Here is a 22,768-nt window from a genome sequence, read left to right on the forward strand (position 1 = left end):
AAGAAGAATATTAGTTACTTTGCAAAACCAAAGTAACTAATTTATTAGTTTGTGTATTTTATGGATACTGTTGTAATAAGAATATTTATGTAATTTGTGAATATTTGTGTATTTTATAGATACTGTTGAATGAAGAATATTTGTGTAATTTGTGAATATTTACGTATTTTTTTGGTTACTGTTTCGGAAATCAAATTTGTACTGTTAAAAAATACTGATATTACATCGGTTTTCCACCGCTGTAAAATCGGTGTTATTAACTAATATTACATCGGTCGTATACCGCTGTCAAAATTGGTGTTATTAACATATAATATTACATCGGTTTTACACCGTTGATGAAACGGTGTTGTTAAGTGATACTACTCCGGTTAATAACCGATTCGAACACCGGTGTCGTTAAGTGATACTACACCGGTTTTAAATCGATGTTTATGTTAGTTAGAGTCCTAGAGCCAATCATTTGATGATTGTATGGACTCATGTATATCATATTCTTGTATATTAATAAAGGCATTTGTTTGGTTATTATACTTATTTATATTAGTGCCAAATAGACTAAGTATAATAGAGTCTTTGAGTAGAAGGTTCATACCTATATCAATCGATTAGTTGAATCGATAGTGAGATGATATAGGGAACACTACTCTAAATCATTCCTAGTCGAGTATTAGCATTCAGGGACAATGTTAATACAATAAGACTAGCATGTAGGTCAGCTCGATGACTTGATCTCACAAGTCATGGATATAGAGATATCAAGCTGACACATGGGTATATATTAGAGAATGTATACTGAATGACCCGCCATGAGAAAGTATCATGGATCGTTATATGAGTGTCATATACTTTCTCATGTGGCTATTAGTATGACTATTAGTCCTTAGACCTGAAGTCACCATGGATCCCTACATAAGGAGTTATGTACTTTAGTTTCGTCAAACGTCACCCGTAACTGGGTGGACTATAAAGGCGATTACTGGGTATGTAACGAATTATGCAGAGGGATGTGAGTGATGTAGATGGGATCTATCCCTCCCATATGACGGGAGCGACATCGCTATTCTTGATAGAGTGAGACCACTAAGTGCATGACCATGCCCAAATGAGTCAACATTAGATGTTGAGCTCATTTGATCAAGTGAGTCTACTTGGAGTTCAAGATTTATATTGATTAGAGGATGACACGGTCTATGCCTCACATTGATCAATCTAGATGTCTAGGATAGAAGGACAATGTCACATATTGTGAGGAGTCACAATTAGTAGTCACAAGGTAATGTCAGATCTTGACATTCTTGTAACTTGGGTAGTAATGATGTGTTGCTAGATACCGCTCATTACTTATGCTCCTAAATGGGTTTAGGGAATTGCCAACGTTACAAGAACCTATAGGGTCACACACTTAGGACAATTAGATGGAGATTAGGTTCATATGATGAACCAAGAGGATTAGATTCATTTGATGAATCAAATTGGATTAAGAGTAATCCTAATTGGGCTAACTTGAGTTTGACTCAAGTTGATTCATGTATTTAATGAGTCTAATTTAGATTATGACTTATTAAATCAATTTAATTTAATGAATTAGATTCATTATATTAAGTTGGCTCGAATCAAATGGTTGGATTAGATCAACCATGGTAGAGATTGGGTCAAGTTGGACTTGACTAGAGAAGGAAGACCAAAGGTCAATTTTGACTTGACCTTTTGCCACCTCATTGGTGAGTTGGCATTAGGTGGACCAATGATGATGTTCCACATCATCATGATGTGCCACCTCATGGAAGTTACAAAGCCATTTTCTTATTAACTCCACATTAATTGCATTTAATGGGGAGTTACTCTTGTGAAGAAAAGTGGCCGGCCACTTTGTGAATGGGTGTGAATTTGATTTTCATTCAAGTGGTGCATCTTCTTCCTCCTTCCTCTCTAGCTCTCCCTCTCCCTCTCCTCCTTACTTGGCCGAACCTTATCAAGGTGCTAGCACACCTTTGTGTGAGGTTTTCTCCATCTAAGTTGTCCGTGTGGATACTTCTAGAGGACCGGCGCTTGACGGTCTTGAGATCCGGCAAAACCTTGGAAGAGCGGGATTCGCGTAGGGCGCGCATCAAGAGTAAACACTTTTCTCGTAGATCTAAGTAGTAGATCGGTTTTTGAACTCGTACAAGAAATAGTTTTTCAAATTTTGTATACGAATCTTTGCACGGATCTACGGCTTTGGGTCTTTCGGGGTTTCCGCGACGCGAAAAAGCGGTTTTCGCGGCCCGACGAACCCAACAGTTTAAAATGGCAAACTTTTTATATCGCCTTCATAGATATCGGTCGAAAATGTAATAGACACCGGTGGAAAATCGATGTCTATGAGGGTTTTTTTTTGTAATGGCAATATGTGAAGTTCTTGGGTTTGGGCTGCTCCATATTTGCTGAATCTACTCGACTCAAAGGAAATATTTATTTTCTAATCCAATAGATAATTTTCGCATGCGTTACAGTGTTAAAAACACTCTACTTGATTTTTTTTTAAACGTAAATGAATTATTCTAAAAAAATAAATCAGTTTTTTTACTAAAAGTAGCCACCACGTTTCTTTATTTACTAAAACAAACACCCTAGTTTCAATACTATCAAAAAGAGCATAAAAAATAATATTATTCCCTTCCTACCCCTCCTGTCAACCTCCAAAATCCCCTTTCTCCAGATCTAATACATCCGAGACACATTTGTTTTGTTTTAAATTTAAAAGTAATAAAATGATTTGGATGCATGCGAGACTCATTCCCCTCTTTCTTACCTTGTGGAAATCCATGGTCATTGTCCTCCACCGAAACCTTAGCTTCGTGTGTCCTGGGGTCCAAGGCTTCCGACGGAATTCATACAGTGTGTCCTTCTAAGGCGGCGTCAAGACTTTCTGACGAAATTCACACATCTAAGGCGACATACGTTAAGGGTTTCTGACAAAATCCACATAGAGGTCTCTCCATTCAAGTGTTTAGGGATTTTTTTTATCGTAAATGCTCTCCAGAAACTATTCACCTTAGAAAGGTAAGTATCACGAACTTATTCACCTTAGAAACTCATAGGATATATCCAGAAACTATAGGATATATCTAGAAAATGCCTGATATGGGATCATCACATTAGGCCTGATATGGTAAAATATCAGGCCCAACGTGGGCCTGATATGATCCCATATTAGGCTCAACATGGGCCTGATATGATCCTATATCAGGCCCTCCAGAACAATGTGCATTTTGATTTGGAAAACATTCCACTAGTTTTAATTTTGCTGTTAATAAATTAAATTTGTAAAAATTGTAGGCTATAGTTGATTTTGGCGAGAAACTACATTGGAACAGTGTGTTAGGTCATTTTAACAGTTTTTTTGAACATCGACAATCACAAGAAAGCATCAAGGATCTTTTATTTTACATGATCGACACATATCAATGATCAAATAGACTCCCTTTTGTGTTTCCTTGGATATACAAGAAATCCAGCATATCCGTGGTATATTGGTCAATATATTTCAAAATTGGGATTTAACATCTCAAACCTTCAGATTCTTAGATACAACTCCCAATTTTTAATCTTAAGCACCAAATAGTTTTAGAAATTTAATGTTTTATTTGTTTATATTTTGGTATGCAAAAAAATCATATAATATAACTATTAATTTGTGTTTTTCAGGTGTACCTGCTGCATTTACATGAAGAGATGTATCTTTATTGCTTAGTATTGCAGACCGAGATGCTTCAGTTCCTATGAATTCAAATCAAGTATCGGGCGACCTCTTTCTTGCTTACTTCTCAAATAACAAACCCATAATCAGAACAAGAATTGAGGAGTCGATGAAATTTTATTCCAATAGAGTTGAAGCACATGCTGATGTTTTATTATTTTACAAATTCTACATTTGGTATATATTTGTTTGTCTCTTATTTTCTTCTAGTATATATAAACTTCCTTTAGGTCTTATAAATATAGTAAATGCTTTTGAGAATCTTGGTAGATTCTATTGGGTTGAAGTCATCTATCAATTTATGGCTCTACAATTACCTACGATTGAGGATTTATTTTCATTAACTCAGACATATGACCCCAAGACCACCATACTCCCTTACCTAAAGGGATTTACTGGTCTTTTGCCTATGAGTATATTTGTTATGTTAAATTTGATAATACTTGATGTACATTTATGATTATGTAACACTTATTATGATGAATCAGACATAGTTTTTGGAGCATGATCCAATCCAAAAACCATACAATATTGAAGGAGCACGAATAAACAAGTGGAAGAATATTCCTTGACATATTAGTAAGGTGAGGACCTTGTTAGACCGAGTATCACCTGAAGAGGTAAATATTAAAGATTGTCACCTATTCAATGTAAATATTGTTGGTGCGGGAACCATCCGACGATCAAACCTGTGTTTTGATTATGTCAAAGGATTCAAAGTTAAGTTGTTTGTTATCTAACAAGTTCATGGAGCTTGCAGGAAAGTCCTAACTGTGATTAGGCAGATGAAAAATTCTAGGGGGTGGTAACCCTAGGTCCTAGGGGTGGTAACCTTAGGTAAAGAAAAGTCCTAGCTGCGGTTAAGCAAAGGGAAAACCCTAGGGGGCTGGTAACCCTAGGTCATAGGGGGTGGTAACCCTATACGGGAAGTCTTAGCGGGTCGGCGCTTCAGGCAAAAATTCTAGGGGGCGGTAACCCTAGGTTAAAATCCTAGTGTTGCGAACCGAGTAGAAGCCTAGACGGGTCAAGGACCGGACGCCCAGCATGAAGACCGGAAGCAACGGACACTGAGCAAAAGTCCAGTCAGTCTGGAGGACCGGACTGGCATTAGGTAAATCTCCTGAGTGGAGTAGGTGAGGACACGCTCCCCATAGAACAGTAGGCGTCGGGTCGACCTAGGGTTTCCGATCGGAAATTCGAAGTCAGACCTGGATAGTCTGATGACTATCGATAATATTTTGTTACTTTATTTATTGCTTTATGTGCTAACTTTGTGTTGCAGGATATTGTTTGAGACTAACATGTCTTGCAGGTACAAAATAATGAAGTCTTCCCTTGGATGAACAGTGTTCGAGGCGCCTCCATTGAGCTTGGAGGCGCCTCGGGTGCAAAAGCTGAGCTGGCCACGAAACAAGGCTGAAGGCGCCTCGGAAGGCTATGGAGACGCCTTGGAAGGCGCCTTGAAGACCCATGAAGGCGCCCTCTAGCAGATAGGTTTCGACCAGTTTGTCATTGATCCACGCATGCGACTCGGGCGAACTAGAGGTGCCTCGGACGAGCTTGGAGGCGCCTCCAGCATGCTTTAAAAGCAGGTTTCGAGCAACACCTCAGAACAACAACTCTAAGCCTTCTCTCATTCACGTGCTGCTCCAAAAGATGCTTCTAAGTGCTGCTACTCGTGCCCGACGACCCAGAGCTCCGAGATTTCATTTTCCGTCATTGGTATAGATTTATTTATTACACTTATTGTAATACTTAGTTTGTAATAATCGTGCTTATAGTTGTTGCCCACCGAAAACGATCAAGGATCGCGGGCCTTCGAGTAGGAGTCGATCTAGGCTTTGAACGAAGTAAATCGTTGTGTTCCTTCTTTGCATTTATTTCATTTCCGCTGCGTTTGCTCTTAATTTACGATTCCAATAATCGATAAAACGGAAATAGCCACTAGCGCTATTCACCCCCCCTCAAGCGCTTCTCGATCCAACAATTGGTATTAGAGCCCGGACTGCCAGAAGGTTTAACCGCCGACTATGCATAAGAGCTATGGTCTGATTGAGCCATGTTGATACAATATTGACCTCGAACAAGGAAAGTGGAGGCTCCTCAGATCAAGAGGACCAGACACCAGGCAAGAAGTCCTAGTTGCGACTAGGCAATGAAGTCCTAGTAGGTCGGGTGGACCGAGGGGCAGGAAAACCTGGTGGGTCGAGGATCGGACGTGGGAAGCCTATGGTCCTTTGTTTGAGGGGGGAGATTGTTGGGGTTGCAAGGTTGCAAACATAGTCTCATATTGAAAACACATGGGAAAGATTATGAGTTTATAAGAGAAAAGATATCTCCATTGGCATGAGGCCTTTTGGGGAGAGCCTAAGAGCAAAGCCATGAGGGTCTAGGCCCAAAGTGGACAATATCATGTTATTGTGGAGATATCTAAATTCTTTTCGATCCTACAAATATAAAGTCTATTACATTTATTTTTATAATTGTACAGATTATGATTGAATTAATCCCTACCCAATTTGAAAAAATATTGGCTGAGAATCTTGATTTAGTTGATGATATACTACGTCCAATGGAGACATCACAATTAGATGACACTGAAGCAGGATGACAAGGTAATAAGGAATGTCGTAAATGGATGATTCAAGCAAACTGAATCAAGGAGCTAACATTAGAGAACATGCATCTAAATGAAAGGGCGAAATAATTAATCGAAATAATAGAAAATAAAGGCATACAAGGTCAATCAAGCGAGCGTGTAGTCGATTGATAAGACCTAGTTGCTTTTGGAATAAGGAGTAGGAGACTACGTGACCATAGTTAGTATGATTATAGGGATACTTCAATTGATAGTCCATTATGGAGAAAACTTTTACGTAAGAGGAAGCAGAGCAAAATACAAATATGCAAGCCTATTGAGAACATCATAGCAGTAGAAGAGATTGAAAAAATTGTAAAATAAGGTGAAGTTAAAAGATGTTATGGAGAAGGGGAAAGTAAAACTTGATGGGGATGATATGGAAGCAGCAACATAGATTATCTCAATGTTGAAAGGCAATTCCAAAGAAGAGGCGGAAAAGGATGCACTTAGGATTGCACAACACAACAAAATGTGAAAACAAGTTATTGCAATAAGTGTGTATATACATATTAATTAGTTTTAGATCTTAGATTTAAATTATTAATTAAATATGTTTAATGTTTCTGGTCGTAGTATGTGAAGAAGTAATTTAAGACTTCGAAGAAGAAAAAATAAGACAAAGATATGACCTACTTGTTAAAACAATTAGAAAACCTAAAGTATGGTAGTGTGAATTCTGAAATACATAGTCTATTATATTTAATTCAATGAAATGTTATGAAAATTATCTGGTTTCTTCCTTAATTTATTATATTAATTGATTTACTTTGCAGGTGTACAACTTATTTTGTTTGAGAGGAACCACCCTTTGGTTTAACTGTGGCTTCCTTCTTATCTGGTGTGAATGGAGAGGTATTTACAAAAGGGGAGTTAATTGACACCTATTGTAAAATTTTATTTAGAGGTCATTCTCATCTGGCAAGCCATATAACAAGTCTATATATTGTTCCACCTTCTTCACTATAAGGAATTTAAATAATTTGAAAATATATAATATTATAATATATTTTATTATTTTGTTAAGTAAATATGCCTTTGCATATTTGTAGTTGGCAAAAAAATCCGTAATGAAGTTTGGTATGAAACTGTTGGAATCCCAAGGTTGCTTTGATGTGAACAAACAAGTTAGTGTAGGATCGAAAGCACTAGGGGGGGGGTGAATAGCACTCGTGGCTTTCACTTTCGTTTGGAGTAAAACAATCGAGTTGATACGCAGTGAAAACAATGCAAACACCAAGATTTTTACTTAGTTCAGAGCTTGTGGCGACTCCTACTTCAAGGTCCACACTCGTTGAGTGTTTACCTTGGGCAATCACTATCAATCTGAAATATTACAACTTTAAGTACAGTTAATTTAAGTGCAGTAAAAGGAGCGGCTCCTTGCACCTTTTCTCGTGGCACTGTGGAAGTAACTCCTGATAGTAGAGGCGGGTCGGCAGATGTTTCTTTCGGGATGCCATGGGAGCTAGATGTAGCCACTTGAGGGACAGGGATCTCAGTTGAAAGGGGTTGATTTCATTCAACATTGAGCTCTTGCTCTTTGGCGCGAAGTTCCCACTACAACAAAAATAGCTTTTCGCAGCGCGCAAATTCGCTTTCCGCAGCGCGCATTGCATGCTGCACAATTAAAAGCTATTAAAAATCCTATATTATTTACAGTGTACTTTGCGCGCTGCGGATAATATTATCCGCGGCGTGCTTTGCGCGCCGTGGATAATACTTTCCGCGGCGTGCTTTGCGCGCCGCGGATAATACTTTCCGCGGCATGCTTTGTGCGCCGCGGATAATACTTTCCGCGGCATGCTTTGGGCGCCGCAGATAATACTTTCCGCGGCATGCGTTGCGCGCCGTGGATAATACTTTCTGCGGCGTGCTTTGCGCGCTACGGAAAGTATTATCTGCACCGCGCAAAGCACGCTACAAATAGTAGTTTTCGCGGCGTGCTTTGCGCGCTGCGGATAATATTATCCGTAGCGCACAAAGCACGCCGCGGAAAGCATTTTTATGCACTAAGGATAATAATCTACAGCTTATAAATGTACGCTGTTGATAGTCTTAACTATATTAAAAAAAATATTAATTTGATGAAAATAATAAACCAACATTTTACAATAAATTTAGTGCAAATAAATCCACAAAATTAACAAAAGTCATAGTTTTTCATTATACCAAAAAATTTAAAGTTCTTAAACAAGATACAAAATCTCTATCAAACTAGTTATTACATAACAACAATTAAACTTACAATCCACACAAATTAGTATATTATGTATCAATCACACAATACTATAAATTTCGATAACCATGCAACCGTGCTTCCTATTGCATCATCAAGAAACTGCATTTCATCATTTGGTCGAATTAGGTCCACCTTTTCCACCAAAACTTTATCAACCCAAACTTTCCAACATGATCCACCAAGAATAACGTGATGTACTTTTGTATTTGGATCTGTGGATGCAATTCGACCTTCTGCAACAACTAATTCATCAACAGACCAATGAAGCAGCTTACATTTAGTATTAGCACATATATCTCCACGACTCACATTTCTCGAATTTGACTGTAAATAAACAATACAAAGTTATTAATTCAATCATATATATTTTTATAACAATTTTGTGATTCAGAAATACATAATTTTATGATAATCACCTGAAAAACATGACCAAAATCACCACTTTTTTTGACACCAATATTAATATCGCTATTGCTACCAAATTCATTCCCAATACCGCTACAAATACCACCACTAGCAATCTAATTTTATAACCAAATCGTGTCAAACAATGTCATCATAATAATTCAAAATCATTTAAGTGTACATATCAAACTTATTATATATATATATTGTTTACTTACTAACCTGTTCCGGATGATTTTGTTGTCTCATACTTTGTAAAAACATAGACCTCATTTCTTGCATTTCTAGTTTATTTTGTTGCCTCATTTCCTGCATTTGTTGTTGAACATTTTGTACTATTGTTTGAAGTTGTTGAACCATTCCATTTTGTTGCACTGAAGCTCCAACTTTCGATGGTGTTACTCCAAAGCCCATTCCACGCACTCTACCCCGAGCTTCATTGCCAAACATAATGCTAATTGCATCATCAGCAATATTAGTTGTGTTTTGAGATTCGGGTGGACATTCTAATATTTTTTTCTGCAACAAAAAATAACTTTCAATATATTATCATTAATATAATAGATGACTATACTGAACATCAACATATAATGCATGTAAATGAAATCAACATATAATGCACGTAGTTTAATAAAATCACATGTACGTATTTCAACAAAAGATCTAATTGGTTGTTTTAGATAATTATTCTAAGAAATTGGTATAGGCTCAGTAGCACATCTATGTTTATGCAAATGTATGTCCATTTGTTTTCTCATTTTGGAGAAAGACAAAATAAATCTAAGTTGAGGCCATCTGATTTTACTAAATCTTTGTGCCATCCATTCTTATGTTGTGAGCTAATCTTTAGTCATATAATTCGTAATCTATGACTGAGTTTGGCTTTTTGCAAGATGGTGTTCAGATTCTATATATGGAAAATAGAGCCTTACTGAGACTACTTTAACACTGATGCTTCTGCTGTTCAATATTGAATAGTTACTGAAACCAAGAATGCCAATCCAATTCGAACCACATAGTAACTAAAGGTCAAATACAAAATGTAGGACCAAACGTTAACTCTAGCATATCCACATTGACATTAGTTCTAACAAGAATCACATTATGATGGTTTGAGGAGATACTATTCTCATGTTCATCCAAGATTTCTGACAATTTGCTCATAAAAGCTGCCAAAATCTACCGACTAAGCATGATGTATATTCTCACAAGTCCCTAAAAGCTTTGGTGACTGTGTGCATATGTATTACAGTCAAAACTTCCTACTTTGGTATGTTCTCTTCATGTGCAAGTTGAAACTACTTGATTAGCCTTACTGTCGAATTGTTTGCAGCATACAGAAAGACCCAAAGCAATGCCTGTCATCCTTGGAGCTCCTGGTCAGTGGTTCGGTAATTCTTTTTTGTTCGCTGTAATGTTCAAGAAATTGATAGATTCTAACTGAATTTTCAGAGTCATCCTTTCATCAAAAAATTTGAGGACAAGGACATCGATCTGGCAATCCTTGTTGGCAGCTTAGATCCTCCTGTTAACTTAGCTGAGTGATGTTAATGCTATCATTTCTTAGTGTTGGTATGTGCACAATCCAAATTGTGACTGGATTGCTGGGGAAAACTCATTGTCAACCCATTCAATCAAACAACCCCTTTATATGAACCAAAGCGCTGCTTAGAATACCAGAATGATCCAAATTGTGACTGGATTGCTGGGGAAAACTCGTTGCTTCATTTGATAAGGTCATGATGCAAAGCAGAACAATTAGAGCTATGTATTATATGGTTTCGTTAACATTCTTGGCCATATCTTAGATCCAAGTAATAGGTAAGGAGTTATAGAAAAAACAAGATTAGTGGAATACTTGCTTAACATGATAAAAGTCTTTCTACAGAGACATTGGTAAGAGTATAAATGGAGATCTTAAGTATAAATGCTTATGAAAAACCATATCAATGGAATAAAATTTCAAAGAAATATAAAATGAATGAACATGCTTACCATTTTCTCTCCAACGGCTTGAGTACTGGGCTCCCCATTTTTTCTCTTGTAACCTTCAATCCAAACTTGCGATCTCGTAATTTTTGTATCCATCGGACTTGTCTTTTCCTTAAATATAAAAATATATACAAAATCATTACAACATAACTTAAAAGATGCATATATCATTAATTATTACTTAAATTATAATAAATTAAAAATAATTACCATAATGTGAGTCAAACGAGCATAGCCCCTCCGACTCATTGTGTGAATGTGGTCTTGTTTTTCCCTCATTGCTCTAAATCTTGCACTCTTTTCCTAAGATTAGTCAAAATCGCATAATCAAACTCTCCAACATATTAAAACTTAGTAGTCTCTTATCCAACCATAGCATTAGAATAAATTCAATGCATTCCCATCCAACTCATGGTCTAAGTGAATAAATACTTACTTGAAAGGTAGATGATAATGTCCTCTGTACAAACAAGTTCCACTGATTTTGGTCCATAAATTCAGGCTTCAACAAATTGAGATCTCGTGAAGCCACTCGACTTGTATTAGCTTCTCGTACAAGTATTTGCAATTTGGATTTTCTATCACGCCACAATTTAGCTAACTTTTGAAAAATTGTTTTCTTTTCCCAATCCTCAACTTTATAAGTCATCTGCACATTTAATAACACAAAAATATGTCTACATTTTGTTATAAAAATGGAAATGAAAAATTAAGTAACTAAATATATTACCTGAAGACAACTCCACATCCTATCTTTCACTTCTTCATCAATATCACTCCATCCATCTAATGTATATGGCACAAATTCCTTTATCATGCAACCTAGGAAAGAAGCGTACTTTACTGAATTATCTCCAATCGGTTGACAAAACTCATTACACTCCAGCTCTTTGCACTTGTCTTGGCCACTAACCATTTTCAACTTTGACGCACCCCGCCCTTTTTTCTTATCAATTTTCTCATCAGCAATTGGTTCTTTACCATGCAAATCTTCTGATGAATTGGTTGAATTGTTAGAGTTCATTCTTGATAACTTATTAGTTATATTTTCCTGTTAAATAGCAAAAAGAGATATTGAAATGTCTTTAGTAAAATAAACCAAGATTTAAAATAAATACAATATCACCTGAATTTCAGCTATAGATCCTTTGCCACTTTTTTAACCATTTTACTCATCCTTTGAAAGCTATGTAATGACCTGGTCAAACATGTAATATGACATGATGCATTGTTGAAAATAAATAAGCAGACAAATATATTGAAACACTAAATAAAGAGTTATGCAATTATTGATAAGAACATGTATCAATCAAAATAAATAACTATAAAATATATAGTTGAAAATATCCATCATGTCTCAATCACATCAATTCCCTCACACTCATTCCTTGAGTACGGTTCTTTCTCAGTAATGTTAATCTCAAGTTGGGATACATCAAGAGGTGTTGATGACGTATAAGCATCTTCTTTAAGCACGTTCATGTTATGAATACCTCGAGGCGGCGCTTTTAGCAACACATACCAATTTGATTCATCATTATCCCTAGAATAGAATACTTGCTTTGCTTGTGATGCTAAAATGAAAGGATCACTTTCAAAAGTTTTTAGTCCTTGATGTAAGTTGACCAGTGTAAAACCATCTTCAATTTTGATACCAGTTCCAGGATTGGCCCAATCACATCTAAAAACAGGCACTTTAAAAGAATAGTAATCTAGCAAAATAATATCTCGAATAACTCCATATTATGATAATCTTCCTACTGTATGTGAATTGTCATTAGCATTAGATTGATAAATATCGGCTTCAATTGAAACACCACTATCTTGTGTCGACCTTCCAACATCAATTGTGTGGAACCAATATCCATTTACAATATATCCTGTATAAGATGTAACGTGCTTTCTAGGACCATGTGCTAGCCATTGAATTCGACCTGAAGAGTTAACAGAAACCTGTTTTGATAACCATTCGGCAAATGTTTCCATATGTTTCTTTTGTAACAATGTTTCATTACTTGAGAAACGATGATTTGTTTGTTTAAGCTCGTCAATGTGCATCCTATTTAAAATCATTGAAGGGAGATGTTAGAATACATAAGAAATGTAATAGATCAAGACTAACAATATGAAATTAACTACACTCACTGTAAGTAAGGTTCAACTTCTGCACTATTGAATAATATATATCGATGTGCAGCTTGCAACACGTGGTCCTCTAAAATCTTTTCTTTCCCTTTAGAAATTGGGCGACCTTCTAATAATCCATCTTCCAAATCATCATTCCTATTAGAACGAACACCAATACTATAAGCCTTTTTTATATAAGCACTACAAAATATCATTCGTTCTTCTGCGAGGTAACACTCAGCTATGCATCCTTCTGGTCTTGCCCGGTTCTTCACATACCCTTTTAGTGTTTTCATAAATCTAAATCACAAAGCAAAATTCAAATGAAAGAAGTGTTTAATAAAATATAAATTATTTTATAATATTAAAATTATCAAAAATAATAATAATTATTTATTACCTTTCAAATGGATACATCCAACGGAATTGGACTGGTCCACACAAACGAGCCTCTCTTGCTAAATGAATTGTTAAGTAAACCGAGATGGTAAAGAAAGAAGGTGGAAAAAACCTTTCCAACATGCATAGAATTTCAGCAATATTCTCCTCGAGTTGTTCTAAACGGTTCCGGTCTAAAACTCTTTGACATAATTCATTGTAAAATGCACCCAACATAAATATAGCATTACGTGGACCTTTCGGTAGAAGATTTCTCAATGCTACTGATAGCAATTGTTGCATTAGAATATGACAATCATGAGATTTCAGCCCAATAAGATTACGCTCTTCTACAAAAACATAGTTACCAATATTTGAACTATATCCATCGGGTAACTTTATTTTCTTCAACCTAGAGCAAAACACATCCATTTCTTTTCTAGATAATGTGTACGGTGCAACAGGCAAATGATATTTATTTTCTCCTTTTTCTTGAGGATGTAATTCTTGTCTAATTTTTAAGTGTACCAAATCTTTGCGAGCATTCACACCATCTTTGGATTTTGTCTTCAAGTTTAACAATGTGCCTATGATATTCTCGCAAACATTTTTTTCAACATGCATCACATCTAAGTTATGACGTAGTAAGAGACCCTAAAGGTAAATATCAACATGATTTATAGTTAGTTTAGAATATTAGAACATATTTTAGGAACAAAAAATAACAAATTGTAAAAGCTAATGAATACAGTGAAAAATAACTTACACTCCAATATGGCAGATTGAAAAAAATTGACTTTTTCTTCCACCTTTTGTAACGACCACCCTTCTTACTACTACTACTACTCTCTAAGAGTGACCGTTACTTAACTACTAACTCTACTTAACCGGTATAATTAAAAACCACGAGGAATCCCTACCGAAAAATTTCGGCAGAGTCTCCCCTGTACCGGTGACCAAATCATCAATACAAACAAACTATACTCAGCCACAGGCGGCTGGAACATATATCTTCACAACCACGCAGTATAATATCACAAATAAAAGAAGGAAACTATCCTAACAATAGCAAACATCAATATCACTCCATCAATAGAACCCAACTACAAATGCGGAATAAACTTAATTACAATCTTGACTCATAATAGCATTTAAAGAAAACTAAAGAACTCTAAGCAGAAAAGTCTTAACAATTCCTTAGCAAACTCTTGATCTCCCCATAGTCCAGCCATCACACACCTTCATCACCACCACCTTGTCGCCTTCCTTGCTAAATCTTTTCCTTTCCTTTATCTGCAGTAGGAGGAAGTGCAGTCTATAAGCATAAAGCTTAGTGAGCGCTATCTACTCACAAAAACTCGATATGCATGTATATAAATAAAAACATGCTAAAACTGAATGCTAACATGTAAAGCTACTCATGCTCATAAATAGCAAAGGAATCATACTATCTGAAATACTAAACATGTATAGCTAATCATGCTCATAATCCAATGAAGGAATCATACTAACTGAAATACTAAATATGTATAGCTGATCATGCTCATAAACCAATAAAACTATAACTGCATGCTGAAAGCAAATAAAGCTAAACATGCTGAATAATCTAATAGCAAGAAACAAATAAAACTACTACTGCATGCTTCAAATAACAAGAAACTAAACTTTCTAATTCTAAACATATTTGAATCTTGTTTCATTTGTTTCAAAACTTATTCTTTAACACTTCAAAATAATAATAAACTTCTTTTGGGCCCGGCATTGTACCACTTTGCGCGCATTCTTAATAAGAATCGAGGTAGCTAATCCCGAAACTACTAAGATACTTCTAGGCCTTGTGCCTAGGGGCATCTTGGAGCCCATCCCTTGGACCTTGTGTCCGGTACATGCCCTTTAAAAGTAAAATACTTTTTATCTTAATTACTTCTTCTTTAAATGCCTTGGCATTTTAATAGACACCTTGTGTGCCAAAAATCCCTAAAATCTTGACTTTGAGATTTACTTAAGGCCTTGGCCTTTCTCTTTCTTTTCTTTTTCTTTCTTTTACTTATTAATACTTCTAAAAGTATTTAATAGGATTCTCATTTTTCCACTAGAATACATGGCTGTTCATGCATATTAAAATAGCAAATGAAAATAACTTTGAGCTTACTAATCATGCTATAAAATAGAGCAAAAGAAAGCAACTTTGAACTTACTAATCATGCTATAAAATAGAGTAAAAGAAAGCAACTTGGACTTTCTAAACATGCTGTAAAATATAGCAAAAGAAAGCAACTTGGACTTTCTAAACATGCTGTAAAATAGAGCAAAAGAAAGCTAACTTGGACTTTCTAAACATGCTGTAAGATAGAGCAAAAGAGACTAGAAAGTATCACTGTGCACATCTAATGGCCAAGGGAAATAAATCATCTTAAACCTGCTGCGAAAGTAAAGCTAAGCATGCAATTTAAGAAATGCTTAGAAATGCTATAGAAGATCAACCTGTGAAATATCCCAACTAAGCAAGTAGTAATGAGGACTTAAGCATGCTGTGAAAGTAAAACAAATTCAACTACCAGGCATGCAATGGAATCTAGAAAATCTGCTCATGTATATCTAATAATAAAGTACTAAAATTGCATACTATGAGCATATCATCTGAATAATCTAGGGTATTTCCTGGAATACTAATTTTCAACTAAGCACATGGTTATGGTTAGAACCTGGAAACAACTCTGTTCTCTGCTTGACAAGCTAGTAAGGAAAACCAAGCAAACTGAAATGCTAAATATAAGGACTGTTCATGTTCATTAAAACAACAAGAAGAAATCAAAACTAAGCTGCTGCCCGAGATCTAAACAGTAGGCTTAAGATGAGGGCTATTCATGCACAGCAGTAACTAAAAGGTACTGGAACTGCACACTTTGGCTTGAGGTAATTGGCTATGACTGTTATCAGTCCTATACAACATTGTTCTTGCTTGCAAATATGAAGTTAAAGAAAAAGTTGTTCTAAACTCTAAACATACTTCAACAGATTAGCAACGGAGCCAACAAAATCTTAAATCTATTCCAAGATCTCTAACATCATATTTCTCTACAACCAAAAATCCGAAAACCATGAAAACAAATCGAAGTTCGGAACCAACGAATCTAGGGTTGTCCCTGCTCAGCGAGAAAACAAAGAAGAAAAGCGAAATCGCGGAACAACTCCTACTGCAGGTGAGAAGCAACTCACATCGCTGTTCTTGGACTTACAACCGAAAGGAAGAAGAAAAGCTCTAGGGTTTCGGGTGAGGTGAAGATCTCAGCGATTCCTCTATGTCTTCACTTTCTCCTCGATGAAGGGGATCAAAATCGGCAAGGTTTGCCGGAAGAAAGCCTTCGCCGGCCGCCGGAGAAAGGAAACCTAGCTCCGCCGCCTCTTTCGCCCGAGCAGAAGTCGCGACGCCGCGCAAAAGAGAAAGAAGAAACGAGGGTTTAGGTTACGGGAAAATACCTAAGTTCTCTTCTTATAACTAAGGTTCTTATTCTCTAACTACTGCTTAAGTATTATTCACTCCTTCCTTAATTAACAATCGCCGCCAGCACAGCTGGTCAGGCGGGTTTTGCTCGGGTCAAAGGTCTCGGCTTCGAACCCTCAACCGCGCACTTTTAATTCCAATTTATTTCCTAATCCTTAACTATGCTATAAACTTAGTTCTCACCATATAAGGTTAACAAAACCGTGTAGCTCAGCTTGTTGGACTGGTTTTGCTTGGGTCAGTCCGACCCGAGTCGTGGGTTCGAATCTCACCTTCAACATTTTTTTTAAAAAAACTTCTTTCTTTTTGTAACCCTACTAAACGACCTCCAAAAATTACGTAAAAATACTCTAAAAATTCCTAAAAATCTCTAGAATATTTTAAAAGTATTTCCAAATATTTTTATGGACTTTTAGAACTTGAAATAGGGAAAATTGGGTCGTTACACCTTTGAACTGGTTTTTGTACCTCTTTTGAACTCTCCTGTTTCTTCCTCTTTTTCCTCAAAGTGTTGACAGTCTCACCCTTTTTCTTTTTACCCCAGTCATTTTCAATATCTTTCAATGCATTGATAATTTCTAACCCATTCAAAAGTCTAGGTTTCCCTTTACTCTCATTTTCCCCATTAAACCACTTTTTTTTCTGACGAAATGGATGATTAGGAGAAAGAAATCTCCTGTGGCCTAAGTATGCAAACTTTCTACTATATTTAAGCCACATAGAACATGTGTCTTCACCACATATTGGGCAACCAAATTTTCCTTTTGTGGCACATCCAGCTAGATTTCCGTAAGTTGGAAAATCATTGATTGTCCACATCAAAATAACCTTCAGGTTGAATATTGACTTGCTAAATGCATCATATGCCTCCACACCTGTGTCCCACAACTCCTTTAAATTCTCCACAAGGGGTTCCAAGTATACATCTATATCATTTCCCGGTTGCTTTGGACCTGGAATCAGTAATGTCAGCATAAGATTTTCCTTTGTCATGCACATCAATGGAGGAAGGTTATAATTGACCAAAATAACTGTCCAACAACTATATCTAGAACTAAGGTCACCAAAAGGATTGAATCCATCTGTTGCAAGACCAAGGCGGAGATTTCTAGGATCTGATGCAAAATCTGGCCACTTATGATCTATTGTATGCCAAGCCACTGAATCAACTGGATGACGCATCATATGATCTTGACTTTTGTGGTTCGAGTGCCAAATCAACTCTTCAGCCTTTTCTTTTGATTTAAACATCCTTTTCAATCTTGGTATCACTGGAAAATATCGTAGGACCTTCTCAGGAACTCCTTTACAAACTTTGGTGGTGACTTTGTCTATTTTCCATCTTGAGGAACCACACTTCGGACATGAGTCCAAATCTTTAAACTCTTTTCTAAATAGACAACAATCATTTGGGCAAGCATGAATTTTCTCGTATCCTAAATCAAATGGTTTTAATAATTTTCTCATTGTGTAAACAGTTTCTGGAAGTGTGTTGTTTTCTGGAAGCATGTCACTTAAGATCTTAAGGAGCTCATTGAAACTATTGTCTGTGTGACCATTAGTAGACTTGTAATTATACGCATGCTTTTAATGTGCGCTGTTAACGGCATGCTTTTAATGTACGCTTTTAATAGCGCGATGCGAAAAGTGATTTTTGTTGTAGTATCCTCTTCCTCTAAACTGATCTTCTTATCAACTAGAGCCTCAAATATGACATCCACTACACAAAATGAAGAATATTTTTAGTTAGTAAAAAAGCAATGATGAAGGTGTCACGGGTTACCAAAGGAGTAGCGCAATTCCTTTTGGATAGGTCTTAAGCCAAAAAGATACAAAAAATCACTACGTATCTATTTGTGAATGTAAAAGTGATGGTCAAGTAGTTTATTAGAATACATAGAAAAAGAGGGTTGTTGATGAAACTCTTATTCATCAGGAAGAGTGGGGAAAGAAGATTGCCATGAGGAAGGCCAGGTGATGGCTTCAGGAAATTTTATGAAGAAGATGTTGGATCGAGAAGCGCTAGAGGAGGGGGGGGGGTGAAGAGCGCTTGTGGCTATTTCACAATCAATTTCGTAAAACACGAGTAATAACACAGCGGAAATAGTAGAGTACACAAACACAGAGGACATGAGAAGTTACTTCGTTCGGAGCCTATCTCGACTCCTACTCGAAGGCCCGCGGTCGTTGACCGCTTCCGGTGGGCAACAACTATAAGCTCGAAAGATTTACAAGTGAAGTACAAAAAGCAAATAAAGAATGTAAATAAACTTTTATACCAACAACAAAAATGCTAAATTGAAGCTCTGGGTCGTCGGCGTCGAGTTGCAGCACTTCGGGATGAATTCGTTAGCAGATGAATGCAGAAGGATTGCTTTTTTGTTGATTGTGCTCACTGCTGCTCGAAGTCTCTTTATAAAGGATGTCCAAGGCGCCTCTAAGACCTCCGAAGGCGCCTCCATCCCTTCCGGATCGCGCGTGCAGATCAGTGCCGAAAAGTCTTCGCTTATCGCCTTTGAAGGCACCTTCATCCACTCAGAAGGCACCTCCAGCACGCTCGAAGGGGCCTCTAGACCCCTCGAAGGCGCCTCCAGCGCGCACCCAAGGCGCCTTCGCGCACCACAGAGGCGCCTCCAGCGAGTCTGTGTAACCACGTCTGCTTCGCACCCGAGGCGCCTCCAAGCTCCATGGAGGTGCCTCGGTACTGTTCATCCGAGGCATATTTTTGCACTTTAGTCCCTGCAAGATATGTTAAACACCAAAATACCCTATAGCACAAATTTAGCGCATAAACATAATCATAAATAGAGTATTTGACAGTAAATGGACTGTCCGGGTCTGAATTCGGATTTCCTACCAGAAAGCCTAGGTCGACCCGACGCCTACTGGTCCCTCTACGGGGAACGCGTCTTCACCTACTCCACTCATGAGAGTTTACCTGTTGCCAGTGCGATCCTCCAGATCGACTGGACTTTTGCTCAGCGTCCGTTGCTTCCGGTCTTCATGCTGGACGTCCGGTCCCCGACCCGTCCAGACTTCTACCCGGTTCGCGACACCAGGATTTTAACCTAGGGTTACCGCCCCCTAGGATTTTTACCCGAAGCGCCGACCCGCTAAGACTTCCTGCATAGGGTTACCAACCCCTATGACCTAGGGTTACCACCCCCTAGGGTTTTCACCTTGCCTAACCGCAGTTAGGACTTTTGCCTAAGAACACTTAGGACTTTCCTGCAAGCTTAATCAAACACATTAGATAACAAGTAAGCTTAACTTTGAACCCTTTTCCATTATCAAAACTCGGGTTCGATCATCGGATGTTTCCTGCACCAACAATCTCCTCCTTTTTGATTATGGAAATCGAAATTCAAAGTTAAGCGAAAAATGCAAAACATATAAGCATAAATAACACAGGCATAAATAAGGCATAAGCACATACAAAGCCTTAACAAAAAAAATCTCTCTTTTTATTTTTCTTTGATTTTCTTTAATTTTCTTTGAATTTATTCCTACTCTCCCCCTTTGCCATATATCAAAAATAAATAAGGGAGTCAAAGAAAAATGATAAAAAAAAAGATTCTCTTCCTTTAGAAATTGATTAATAACTAGGGTTAGAAAAACTTAGCTAAGTGAAAGTTAATAACTTAGCTAATTTTGGGATAGAAAAAGGAAACACTTAGCTAAAACTGAAATATTTTTGAAGAAAACCTAGTTAAAGCTTTCCCAAAAGAGACTTAATTAAATTTGAAAAGCTTCCGGAAAAATATTTAGTTATGTTTAAAAAGGCAAAAAGAACTTCTTGAGAGAAATATTTAATTAGATAACGATGTTAACACGAAATTTTTCCAAAAAGGTATACTTAGTTTTAAGGTGCTTTTGAAAACTATTTAGCAAATTTTGAAAGAGACTTAACACTTTTGGCAATAACTTTCAAGGTATTTTCAAATAGTGTTTCAAAGAGTTTTCAAAGTATTCTTAAGTTATATGGAAAAGGATTTTCAAATTATTTTGAAATTGACTTTTAAAATAATTTTTCAATAATTTAGAAATTGTTTTTTTAAAATAATTTTGCAACATTTTGAAATTGATTTTTTAAATAATTTTGAAATGATTTTTAAAGAATTTTGAAATCATTTTTTAAAGAATTTTGAAATTATTTTTAAAGGATTTTGAAATGTTTTTTAAAGAATTTTGAAATTATTTTTAAAAGATTTTGAAATGTTTTTTAAAGAATTTTGAAATTATTTTTAAAGAATTTTGAAATTATTTTTAAAGAATTTTGAAATTATTTTTAAAGGATTTTGAAATTATTTTTTGAAGGATTTTGAAATTATTTTTAAAGAAATTTTTGAAATGTTTTTTAAAGGATTTTGAAATTATTTTTTTGAAGGATTTTGAAATTATTTTTAAAGAAATTTTTGATATGTTTTTAAAGGATTTTGAAATGATTTTTAAAGAATTTTGAAATTATTTTTAAAGGATTTTGAAATGTTTTTTAAAGAATTTTTGAAATTATTTTTAAAGGATTTTTAAATTATTTTTTAAAGGATTTTGAAATGTTTTTTAAAGAATTTTGAAATGATTTTTAAATAATTTTAAAATTGTTTTTAAAGGATTTTGAAATATTTTTTAAAGAATTTTGAAATTATTTTTAAAAGATTTTGAAATGTTTTTTAAAAAATTTTGAAATTATTTTTGAAGGATTTTGAAATTATTTTTAAAGAAATTTTTGAAATATTTTTTTAAAGGATTTTGAAATTATTTTTTAAATTAATTTTAATAAATTTGGATTAATTTGGATTAATTCGAATAAATTTAGATTAATTGGATTAATTCGAATAAATTTGGATTAATTGGATTAATTTGGATAAATCTATTTTAATTTCTTAAATCCATCTCACCCGATTCTACGTTGTCAATCCGATAATCTAAAGTAATTTTGTGAGATGGTTATCTTTATTTAGGTAATATCTAAGGATTAGTTTACATTTGAGTTAAACTTAGTTTTCCAATTAGTCAATTAAATACATATTTCTAAGATTGGTTCCCAGGTCAGTGGTGAGGCACTAGGCCTTCTTGGGTATGGGAGCATCCACCACTTTCTAGACAGAACCACTCAAAGAAATTACATATTTAATTTTCTTTTTGAAACCCCTAGGTTTAACTAGCAAGTGTAAATTACGACTAAGTCCTTAAACTATCATAAATCTAAACATGCATAAAAACAAATAAATAGACAAGCATCAGTTCTATCTAATAGTAAAGATGGTCTTTCTATTGGCTCCCCCTGGATCATAACCTCGATATGATCTATCAAGGTAATGGATCTGATCCTTGGGGACCCAATATAGTCCAATGATTGACCAAGTTCAACTTGGGGACCCATGCTTGGACTATATTTTTATTCGGTCTGTTAATGAGCGATAAATAAGATCGGTATTTGTTTTTGACTTTAAATCCAAGTCCAGATTTGTTGTAAATGGCTCGTTGTTTTCCAAGAATCAGATCCAGATTCTTGGAACCCAAGGTGAACCGTTCCAACGTATCCTTGAGTTCTTAATTTGAGTTTTCAAATTAGAATTTTCTTCCTCAAGTTGTTGGACTTGAGTTGAACTTCCAACTTGAACTGGCTCAGTTAAAGAACTTGAGTCAGTCGCTTCCTTAAGGGTTATTACCTCCTTTTGGAACGACTTAACCCGGATGTTGGATTTAGCCAACTTTTTTACTAAGTAAGGTAGTAGA

The 22,768-nt window shown here is 35.9% G+C and overlaps 1 long non-coding RNA gene across 1 annotated transcript; it reads right to left on the reverse strand.

Annotated features, from left to right (window-relative positions):
- Positions 1–11,073: 11,073 nt before the first annotated feature.
- Positions 11,074–11,493, reverse strand: LOC122053545. Its single transcript, XR_006132227.1, has 3 exons — positions 11,456–11,493; positions 11,230–11,322; positions 11,074–11,130 (listed from the first exon to the last, which is right to left on the reverse strand). It is a non-coding gene; the product is annotated as an uncharacterized LOC122053545 (long non-coding RNA).
- Between the last annotated feature and the right edge of the window lie 11,275 nt (positions 11,494–22,768).

The sequence above is a fragment of the Zingiber officinale genome, chromosome 3A, assembly GCF_018446385.1.
Source record: "Zingiber officinale cultivar Zhangliang chromosome 3A, Zo_v1.1, whole genome shotgun sequence".
Classification (NCBI taxonomy): Eukaryota; Viridiplantae; Streptophyta; class Magnoliopsida; order Zingiberales; family Zingiberaceae; genus Zingiber; species Zingiber officinale.